This window comes from Pollachius pollachius, assembly GCF_949987615.1.
Source record: "Pollachius pollachius genome assembly, chromosome: 1".
Taxonomy (NCBI): domain Eukaryota; kingdom Metazoa; phylum Chordata; class Actinopteri; order Gadiformes; family Gadidae; genus Pollachius; species Pollachius pollachius.
The window spans coordinates 42,267,820-42,278,757 of NC_136934.1; the positions used below are offsets into that span (position 1 = coordinate 42,267,820).

The 10,938-nt window shown below is 45.4% G+C and overlaps 1 protein-coding gene across 3 annotated transcripts in view; it reads right to left on the reverse strand.

The window, feature by feature from the left end:
* The window catches only part of grik2 (glutamate receptor, ionotropic, kainate 2), a gene marked incomplete at both ends in the record, with an annotated part of 121,043 nt that overhangs the window by 107,096 nt on the left and 3,009 nt on the right, over positions 1–10,938 (reverse strand). The gene's annotated exons all lie outside the window — the stretch shown is intronic.

Here is a 10,938-nt window from a genome sequence, read left to right on the forward strand (position 1 = left end):
CAACGTTTCTCAAGAGCCCACCACACCAAACACACACACACACACACACACACACCCACACACACACACACACACACACACACACACACACACACACACACACCCTACCCCCATTGCCAACAGCTTTCGTGTACAACCTGCAGTATATTATGAATGACGCCCCTCCATCACTCGCTTCAGCCTGCCACCGCCTGATACCTGACATCAAGGTGGACTCCCGCTCACTCACTGCTCAGAGCCGAGGGAAAAAAAAGCCGGTGGTGGCGTTGGAAAAAAAAAAAGGAAAAGGTGTGCATAGAGACATTCTTTTTTTAGCCCATCGTTCCCCCCAGGGAGGCTTTACATTCACATCAGTGAGGTAAGAAGGTGTGGCGAGGAAAGAGAGTGAGTGAGTGAAGATATGAAAGAGAGGGAAGAAAAAGAGAGAGAGTGAGAAATATAAATAGAGATACTGATACATAGAGATAGAGAGGTAGGGAGAGATTTACATAGAGAGAGAGCGAGAGAGCGAGAGAGCGAGAGAGAGAGAGAGAGAGAGAGAGAGAGCCAGAGACAGAGAAAGACAGAGAGAGAGGTAGTGGAATAAATATATATATATAGAGAGAGGGAGAGGGAGATATAGAGCAGAGAGAAGGAGCGAAATAGATAAATGGAGAAAGAGAGAGAAAAAAAGAGATGATTTACAAACAGAGAGTGAGAGAGGGAGAGAGTGAGTGAGAGACAGTCGCCCACGACGGTCTCGTTTTTGTCACTTCTCAACCACATTTTGACGTACTGATATTGACATAAACCGTAGTAGGTGTCAGAAGACACACGAGGACCTGTTTGAAGTCACGTCACATCAAATACAAAAATAAAAAAAGCAGGGCGATGTGTTGACTCAAGGCAGGTGAGGCAGTACTGTGTTCCGTATGATAAAAAGTGTGTCGGGGGGGGGATCATCCCCACTTTAAAACTCGGTGAGTCATACCTCTGGGCCGGTGCCACAGGGGTCATGTCACCTTCAAAGTGGCCAAGTACGCCCCTCAGAGAGCCGTCCCTGTTCTCACCTCGTAATGAAAGAGCGCACCCCTCCGCAGAGCCACACACTCATCCTCAAGTCGTCTCCGGACTTCCATATTAGCTTGCAAAAGATGACCCTGGTGGCGAGCTCTGATAATCGTCGAATCATCATCCCCGCCTACCGCCGCCTCTCCGGGGCCTCGGGAGCGAGACGGTAGCAAGGGGCGTGATGGGATAGATCCCCAATGTCTTACAAGCCCAGGAATTTAATTATTCAACGTCTTCAATTGTCTTCGGTGCGTTAACCCCGGCGAACAAGGCCAGTTCCCGAGTGTGTAGTATGTCCACGGGTCCCGGCCCCCGGCCCGGTTTGTTTAAAGGCCTCCGAGGGCAGTGCTATCAAGGGGCAAGTGGGCGGAGTCCTTCGCCTGTTTGTTTCTTTAGCTTGTCTGGTCTGATCCAGACTCTAGTCGCCGGGACTCCCGCCTCTGAGTTTGGGTGACGCATGGGCGTTCAGATCTTCCCCCTGCCAGACTGTGCCAGTCCCTTGGGGACGAGCGGGAGACTGGATGAAGGAGAGACGTGTGTGTGTGTGTGTGTGCATTTCTTTGTTTGTCTGTTTGCTATTTGTGCTATTTTGCGGTGTGTGCTGAGACAGACAGCCGGAACATTTAGCAGAACTCTACAGGCACTATACTACGAAAACTCCTCGTTGCAGAAGTGCTTGCATCTTTACATGTTCTCACGTGACAATTGAGCAGAAAAAAATATATATTTGTGTCATGAAAACGGCAACAAAAGAATAAAGAAAAACATTGATTTATCAATAAGCTGCAGCTATTAATCCGCCCACTCCATGGGCTTTGTATTTTATTTCCTAGTTGTTGTTTTCTGGTGTGTACTCTTGTAAAAGAGACCATTAATTAAGCTGCCAGTTTCAATCCATGTCCAGCGTTTTCAATTAAGATAATTACCGTCCTCACAGGGAAATTGCACCACTTGTTTGCTTCATTTGGCCTTTTTTCTACGTTTTCAGTCCTCCCACCTCCAGCCGCTGGATGTATGTTACCATTGACCCAAAGGCTGTCAACACCGGCCCATTAAGAATGAAACACGCTTCCTCTGGCCAACATTAAGCAAATCCAGAAGGCTTGGTGCTCTTAACAGATAGCTAATCACGGACAGCGGAAGTGCCATTACTCAGACGGAGGAAAGAAAAAAAGGAAAAGAAGCTGGAGCGTGCAGAAATAACTGCTGTGTGTGTTACATGGGGGCGCTCAACACACACTTCCTCTGCTGCCGTCGACCAACCAACCCAAACACAGAGGAGAGAAACGAGGGAGGTCTGTTGGTAGGAGGGAGTCTTTGAGGTGATGAAGAAATAAAGGGAGTGTAGGGGCCTTTTCAACAGACACACACACGCGTGCATACAAATCCCCCCTCCTCAGTGAAAGGCGGTTGAATCTACATACAGTAGGAGGGGTCGGCAGTGTGTCGGCAGCTTGCAGGATGTACACGGTACGCGTGACTTGATGGTGAATGAGGCTCGGCGCCCGTTATAGCCCCATCACCGGAGCCGCGGCCGCTCCACACGCTTGTTAACATCCTTCAGGAAGTCACAGCTCATAACGGGCGAACACCCCATTAGGGGAAGGGAGATCTTGCCTGTTGTACATGCAGATGTTCCATGAAAAATGTATGTCAATGAATAAGAAGAAAGGAAGCGAAAAAACGTTTTCAATTGCAAGTAATTCAACGTTTTGCCGATTTTCTCTGAAGGGCGCACGCGGCTGGCCCAGACAGTGTCCCAGACCAATACAAGTGTGTCATGTTGACAAGGCAAACGCCCTGGCAAGCATTGCCAGCGTTCCCGTTGGCTCAGTTCACCGGCTGCTGGAAGTGAGTCTGAGGTCCCGATACTCCGATGGCGTTTACCGTAATGTTTAATTCAGAGGAGACATTTATTTATTTATTGTCTCGGTCTAGAAGGGCCTCACTGTTTTTTCATCTTTGATTTTAATTATTTCTCAAAAGCCCCCCCCCCCCCCAACAAACACACACACACACACACACACACACACCCCGACCCTCTCGAACTTGTCCCCCTACCCGCCCCCCCCCTTTCTGTCAGTCTCATTTTCACGTGACTGTCATTCAATATTTCTATCCGTCCTTGCCTTAAACTCGCCAAATCTAATCTACAAGACAAGTCGCCGTGGGTAATCAAAGTGTCCTACTCTACTCAACCATATACACATACTCAACAAACACACACACACACACACACACACACACACACACACACATACAATCACACAGTGTTGAATCGAAACATTTAATAACTTAAAGTATTATCAAAACGGCTTGCCTTCTCCACGCCCACCTCCAGAAATTGAGAAAAGATCGGATAGGTATATAAATATATATTACAAAATAAATCTGGAGAATTGCCTGGCAGCTCCAGGGAATTTGGTGATGACAACAGTCTGGCACATAAAAAAAAAGGCATACTGACAAAAAACCAAAGCCCACACACACAGACACACACACACACGCACACACAGACAGGCAGACACACACACACACACACACACACACACACACACACACACACACACACACACACACACACACACCATATTCAAAAAGCAAATATAAGATGGCAGGATAGAGTGCCTATGCAGCCTCCAGCTAAAATGGCCGCCCACGGCCCACTGATCCTGTGCTTTATGATGCCGCAGCGTTTCCAGGAAGAACCAGGAAGTCCTCCTTTATTCTGCCGTCTGCCGGGTGTGAAGCGACTCCTCCCGACGGCGGCACGTCTCGAGTCAACTTTTGAATTTGAATGTTTTACCAGTGACAGTCATTCCTCTCAACGTGACAGCACACATCAACAAGGCATGTGATGAAGAGAGCAAAGGCAGGAGGAAGAGGACGGTAGACACAAAATGAGAGATGAGATAAGATAAGATAAGACTCGGTGCAATAGAACCGTACAAACATCCCACAACCGTTCCGTTTTAGACAGAGATAATAAGCAGACAAACAACCGCAAACGAGGCTTGATAGAAAGCCGGCTCCTACTGCTGTTGTGGAATCCAACTAAAAAACACACAAATAGCAAATGCTTATTTTGTGGCCCCTGGAAAAAGGAAGACATTGACTGAAGAGGCGCTCGCTCTTGTAGCCTCCACTGACCCGAGTAAACACCGGGACCATGGCTGAAAGGAAACTTGGCTGGACGACGTATATGTGTTTGTGTGTGTGTGTGTGTGTGTGTGTGTGTGTGTGTGTGTGTGTGTGTGTGTCTCTGTGTGTGTGTGTGTGCGTGTCTGTGTGTTTGTGTATGTATGTGTGTCTGTGTTTTTGTTTTTGTGCGTGCGGGTGTGAGTGTGTGTGCGAGTTGGATTGAAGAACAATCATAAAAAAACTCATCGTAAAAAACAAAGACAGGCTGTTGGCTTTCTCCCTGCGCATGTGACTGCTCTGCTGTTTTTACACCCCCCGCTCACTTCATGCACAGAACTGATTAATGGGCCACTAAAAAGGAGGGCTGAGAGTGGCTTCAGAAGGAGAAATAATGGCTAGGATTCACCTATTTAATATGCTCCATCCTATATACTTCATTTATGTTTTTCTCTCCCTGCTGATCCTTGTGTCAAATGTCCCGTTTACCACGAGGCAACCTGAATACTAGAAGTTATAGCCTTGTGATAAACGAGCTAACCTGTTAGCAATGGGTTTGCACTCAAATGGAACCACATTTGAATACATAAAGGACAAAAGAGGCATCTCTCTCTTCATCTCTCCCTCTCCGCCTCTCCCTGTTGGGGAGCACAGCGGCACTCCCACGTGCGCTGTCCTTCCGTGCAGTCTCCCGGGCGCACCACTTCTCTCTCTGAGCACATCTCTCCATGCTATCATGTGTCCGAGGGGTTAGAGTCAGCGTATTATCAAAATAACCATAGTGACCGCACCATGCGCATCGGTGTTGTTGACCCCTCACGGTCAACCACTCTGTAGAGTTTAGCCAACCAGTAGCTCCAAGTGCGCTGCACTTACAAGAACCCCACGCAGCCCAGAGAGCACACTGGGAAAAACATAGTGTCTGCTCACATGGATGGGCACACACACACACACACACACACACACACACACACACACACGCACGCACACACACAGAGACACACACCCACAGAGCATCCATAATGTGAAGAGTCTCACAGACAGTAGCGGCAGCGGTGCTCACATTAACGGACGACACTTCAATCTAAACGCGGCTAATGAAAGGAGCTCCATGGGAATGAGCACATTATTGACGAATAATCCCAACCCCTGGGAGCGTACGGCCTTCCTCGTGCCAACCCAATCTAAACTGCCTGAAATTTTAATATGACATTTGGAGGATTGGATTTGTGGCGTATCAGCAGAAAGCCAGCAGGTCTGACGGATACGGTCCGCGCGCTCTTGAACCGGGCGGTTGGTGTCAATCCCCGTGGCGGTGCATCCTGCCATCGATTTCTCCCTATTTGTTTTTTTTTGTGCTTTTTTTTTATCAAGCAGATGATTATTCCAGTTCCCTCGGGGAGAAATGCAGACAGGATGTGGGACGTCCATACCTTCCCCTTAGCAAGATCATTCTAATTCATAACCCGACCAAATGAGTTATCGACTCAGAGAGTCATCTCCGCCGTTCTCAATCAGAGCTCTTCAAGGCTCCTTTTGTACGCTTCACTCTGTACCTCTGTCTGATGCAGACATCTGAAGAGCACAACACACTGATTAAGCCATGTAGTCCTTTACACAACACGGCGATATGTAGTCCTATATAACACACTGATGTATCACCATAAACACACTGAAGTAGTCCTATATAAGACACGGATGTAGTCCTACACAACACACTGATGTAGTCCTATATAAGACACGGATGTAGTCCTACACAACACACTGATGTAGTCCTATACAACACACTGATGTGGTCCTATACAACACACTGATGTGGTCCTATACAACACACTGATGTGGTCCTACACAACACACTGATGTGCTCCTATACAACACACTGATGTAGTCCTATACAACACACTGATGTAGTCCTATACAACACACTGATGTAGTCCTACACAACACACTGATGTAGTCTTACGCAACACACTGATGTAGTCCTATACAACACAATGATGTAGTCCTATGCAACACACTGATGTAGTCCTACACAACACACTGATGTAGTCCTACAAAACACACTGATGTAGTCCTATACAACACACTGATGTAGTACTACACAACACACTGATGTAGTCCTACACAACACACTGATGTAGTACTACACAACACACTGATGTAGTACTACACAACACACTGATGTAGTCCTACACAACACACTGATGTTGTACTACACAACACACTGATGTAGTCCTACACAACACACTGATGTAGTCCTATACAACACACTGATGTAGTACTACACAACACACTGATGTAGTCCTATACAACACACTGATGTAGTCCTATACAACACACTGATGTAGTACTACAAAACACACTGATGTAGTCCTATACAACACACTGATGTATCACTATACAACACACTGATTTAGTCCTATACAATACACTGATGTAGTCCTATACAACACACTGAGGTAGTCCTATACAACACACTGATGTAGTCCTATACAACACACTGATGTAGTCCTATACAACAAACTGATGTGGTCCTATACAACACACTGATGTAGTCCTATACAACAAACTGATGTAGTCCTATACAACACACTGATTTAGTCCTATACAATACACTGGTCTAGTCCTATACAACACACTGATATAGTCCTACACAACACACTGATGTAGTCCTATACAACACACTGATGTATCACTATACAACAAACTGATGTAGTCCTATACAACAAACTGATGTAGTCCTATGCAACACACTGATTTAGTCCTATACAATACACTGATGTAGTCCTATACAACACACTGATGTAGTCCTATACAACACACTGATGTAGTCCTATACAACACACTGATGTAGTCCTATACAACACACTGATGTAGTCCTACACAACACACTGATGTATCACTATACAACACACTGATGTAGTCCTATACAACACACTGATGTAGTCCTACACAACACACTGATGTAGTCCTATACAACACACTGATTTAGTCCTATACAACACACTGATGTATCACTATACAACACACTGATGTAGTCCTATACAACACACAGATGTAGTCCTATACAACACACTGATGTAGTCCTACACAACACACTGATGTAGTCCTATACAACACACTGATGTAGTCCTATACAACAAACTGATGTGGTCCTATAAAACACACTGATGTAGTCCTATACAACACACTGATGTAGTCCTATACAACACACTGATGTAGTCCTACACAACACACTGATGTATCACTATACAACACACTGATGTAGTCCTATACAACACACTGATGTAGTCCTACACAACACACTGATGTAGTCCTATACAACACACTGATTTAGTCCTATACAACACACTGATGTAATCCTATACAACACACAGATGTAGTCCTATACAACACACTGATGAAGTCCTATACAATACACTGATGTGGTCCTATAAACATACTGAGGTAGTCCTATACAACACACTGAGGTATCACTATACAACACACTGATGTGGTCCTATACAACACACTGAGGTATCACTATACAACACACTGATGTGGTCCTATACAACACACTGATGTATCACTATACAACGCACTGATGTAGTCCTACACAACACACTGATGTGGTCCTATACAACACACTGACGTTGCTACAACACATTGATTTAGCCATAACACAGAGAACACAGACACAAACAAAGACATAGCCAGGCAAACGTATTGAACCTTCTTTCTGACAAGTTCACAGACTGACTGACTGACTGACTGACTGACTAAATGAAAGTTGGACTCCCCCGAAAACCATCCATGGTGACTTAAAAGACACTGACATCAGTCAATGACAGAATGTGCATGTATGCATGCGTGCGTGCATGCGTGTGCCCGCGTGTGTGTGTGTTTGTGTGTGTGTGTGTATGTGTGCATGCGTGTGTGTTTGTATGTGTGTGCATGCGTCTGCGTGCATCCAGGGTCAAAGAAAAAACAGTAAAAGGACGCTGCGTCTTCAGATGTCATATTGCAGCTCATGTTACAGCGGTACAGATAGGGCCTGTGCCTCCGGACACATCCCCAAGTGCAAGTGAAAAAAAATGCTTTGTCAGCAGCGTCGCTGTTACACCAGGTAAGTCACCTCTAGATTCCACTGTGCTCCGAGTCGCTCTGGCGGTCCTCACAATACAGCCCAGCGCTTACCCAAGCCTGCTTAAGATGGCCAGATTGCGATAAATGCAGGACAGATACACTGTATGTCTTTCAGAGCAATGTCTGGCACGCTGGAGGGGCTTGGGGTTGTGGAGATGGTGGTGGAGGGTGGGATTCATCAAACGCCTTTCCATGGAGAGAGCATTATTACATTTCTTCACACTTGTCCAAATGTTCATGTTGCTCGGATCATGGCAAAACCCCCTCCAGCTTTCGCGCCGGGGTGAGAGAATAGCATTTGAACAGCCAGCCATATCAGAAAACACACACACACACACACACACACACACACACACACACACACACACACAGGCATGCATGCACGCAAGACGCAGACACTTACAAGCACACACTCTCACAGTCTCTCTCTCTGCTCCGGCTCCTGCCTGAGCTGTTTTAATGATCCACGCAGTTCTAAGCATTTTTGCCCTCCAATTTATTTTATTTTATTTTATAGTTTGTTGCTAGTCTCCATAATGATGTTTTATTTAATTTATTTATTTATGTGTAACACATTTTCCATTCAAAGATAGTTTCTTATATCTATAAACGAGCAGTGAGTGAGATATGAATATTGTAAGCAGTGTTAAATGTATTTACTGGGATTGTGTTGGCTGTAGGCCAGGCCACAGTGCAAGATATACAAAGCCACCACTGCTGAACTCAATTCAAGGGAGCCAATAATACAGGCAGGCAGCACTAAGGCAAATAAAGTAAATTAACTCAAATATGTATGCAGATTTCTTTTTTCGACATTTACCAATCACACTTGGAAGAGTGCCTTGTTCTGGTTAGAGACAAACACAGAATTGGAAAATAATACAGAAGAAAGAAAAACACCCGGCCAATGGAAATACACAATGCAGAAATGTATGCAGCTGGGTCTGATTAGGCTATGTTTTATAGTTTCACAGTTTGTGTTGCACTTCTTTGGCAATGGCCGTACGTTTCTAGTTGTGAGAGTGCTCTTTTTCTCAACAATTTAAGCTAAAAGACCCTTGGCAAAAGTAGACACAACCATGGACAGAGAGAGAGAGAGAGAGAGAGAGAGAGAGAGAGAGAGAGAGACACACACACACACACACACAACCATGGCTAATGAGCGAGAGATAGACAACCTTCAACAGACAAGTAACCCATTGACAAAAAAAGAGGGATAGAGAGAGAGAGAGAGAGAGAGAGAGAGAGAGAGAGAGAGAGAGAGAGAGAGAGAGAGAGAGAGAAATAACCATTGACAGAGAAAGCGAGAGACAACCATTGGCAGATAAAAGAAACAGATAAATAAAAAGGTACAGCAAAGTAGACAGAGCATGGCCTCCTGGTAGGGAGGTGCAGTTGACCTGGGGAGCGTCTGATCTGATTGTAAGTAAGGTCGATAAAGAAGAAGTAACTAATGGGAAAATCATCTTCCCATGGGGAATGGGCAGAGAGAGGCTCCTGCCACAGTATCACGCTGCCAAGGGCACCGCAAGAGTCACTCACGTATCACATGGATGAGCAGCCCCAACTGAAGGATGTTATAACCGATGTTGCCATTCTGTGAAGTCATTCTGTGAAGCTGTGTTTCCGTTTCAGCAAACATGCCTATTGGCAGGAAACGGCTACCCCAGCCGTTATTCTGGGGGAGAATCGTCATGTTCAAATGTTGAGTAATGTCATTCAACGCTCGTCCCCTATGAATGAAATGGAATGGCAGCGGCATCAGGCATTTCCATCATGGTAATGACGCAAGGTTTTAGCCAACGTGGTCAGGCCGCGGTGTCCCTCTATCTCTTCTGTTCTGTAACTACTCTGCCACATGTTTGCAGTTGTGCTAGAATTCCCCCAAGTTTGACTACGTCAGACGGCCTGTCAGTGTGTTTTTACATGTGTTGGTGTGTGATGACAGCATGAGTGTGCGTGTGTGTGTGTGTGTGTGTGTGTGTGTGTGTGTGTGTGTGTGTGTGTGTGTGTGTCTGTGTGTCTTTGTGTCTGTGTGTGTGAGATAGAGAACTGTGTTTTCATTCTGACCTTTTCCTCCTTGAAATGGGCGGGCGTAGTTATTTATTGAGCAAATTCCTTAAGGGAACACAAAGCTATTGGAATAGCCACTTCTCTGTTTGATAGGGTCTCAGACTTTGGTTTACAACCCGATGGCATGTGATTTAAAATCAGTGGTGTTGGCCAAATGTTACTCCTCTGGCAACAGATAAAGCTTTTATTGATGCCCCCATCTCAACACCATAAACCAGCCATTGCTTTCACCTCAGATAGTGTTAGTGCTAGTACCATTAATTCACCTTATATGTGATCATAGTAGCGTGGCATATATTCGTCCAGTGTTAAAATGCAAAGTTTATGATGCCCTCTTAGACGGAGGGATCTCTATTTCCATATGGCTTGGGCATTAGCCATCTTTATACTTTAGGAATATGTAATGCATTAAAAGGCACTCCAAGGCAAAAGTAGTGAATTGAAGCCCCCGTATAGAGTGCACTAGTGAGCACAGCACTTAGTCACCTTTGTCTTTCTGCGTGGACTTTAAGTGCTAGCTCTCATAGGTAGATAGGTAAAAAGTCAGAGTTG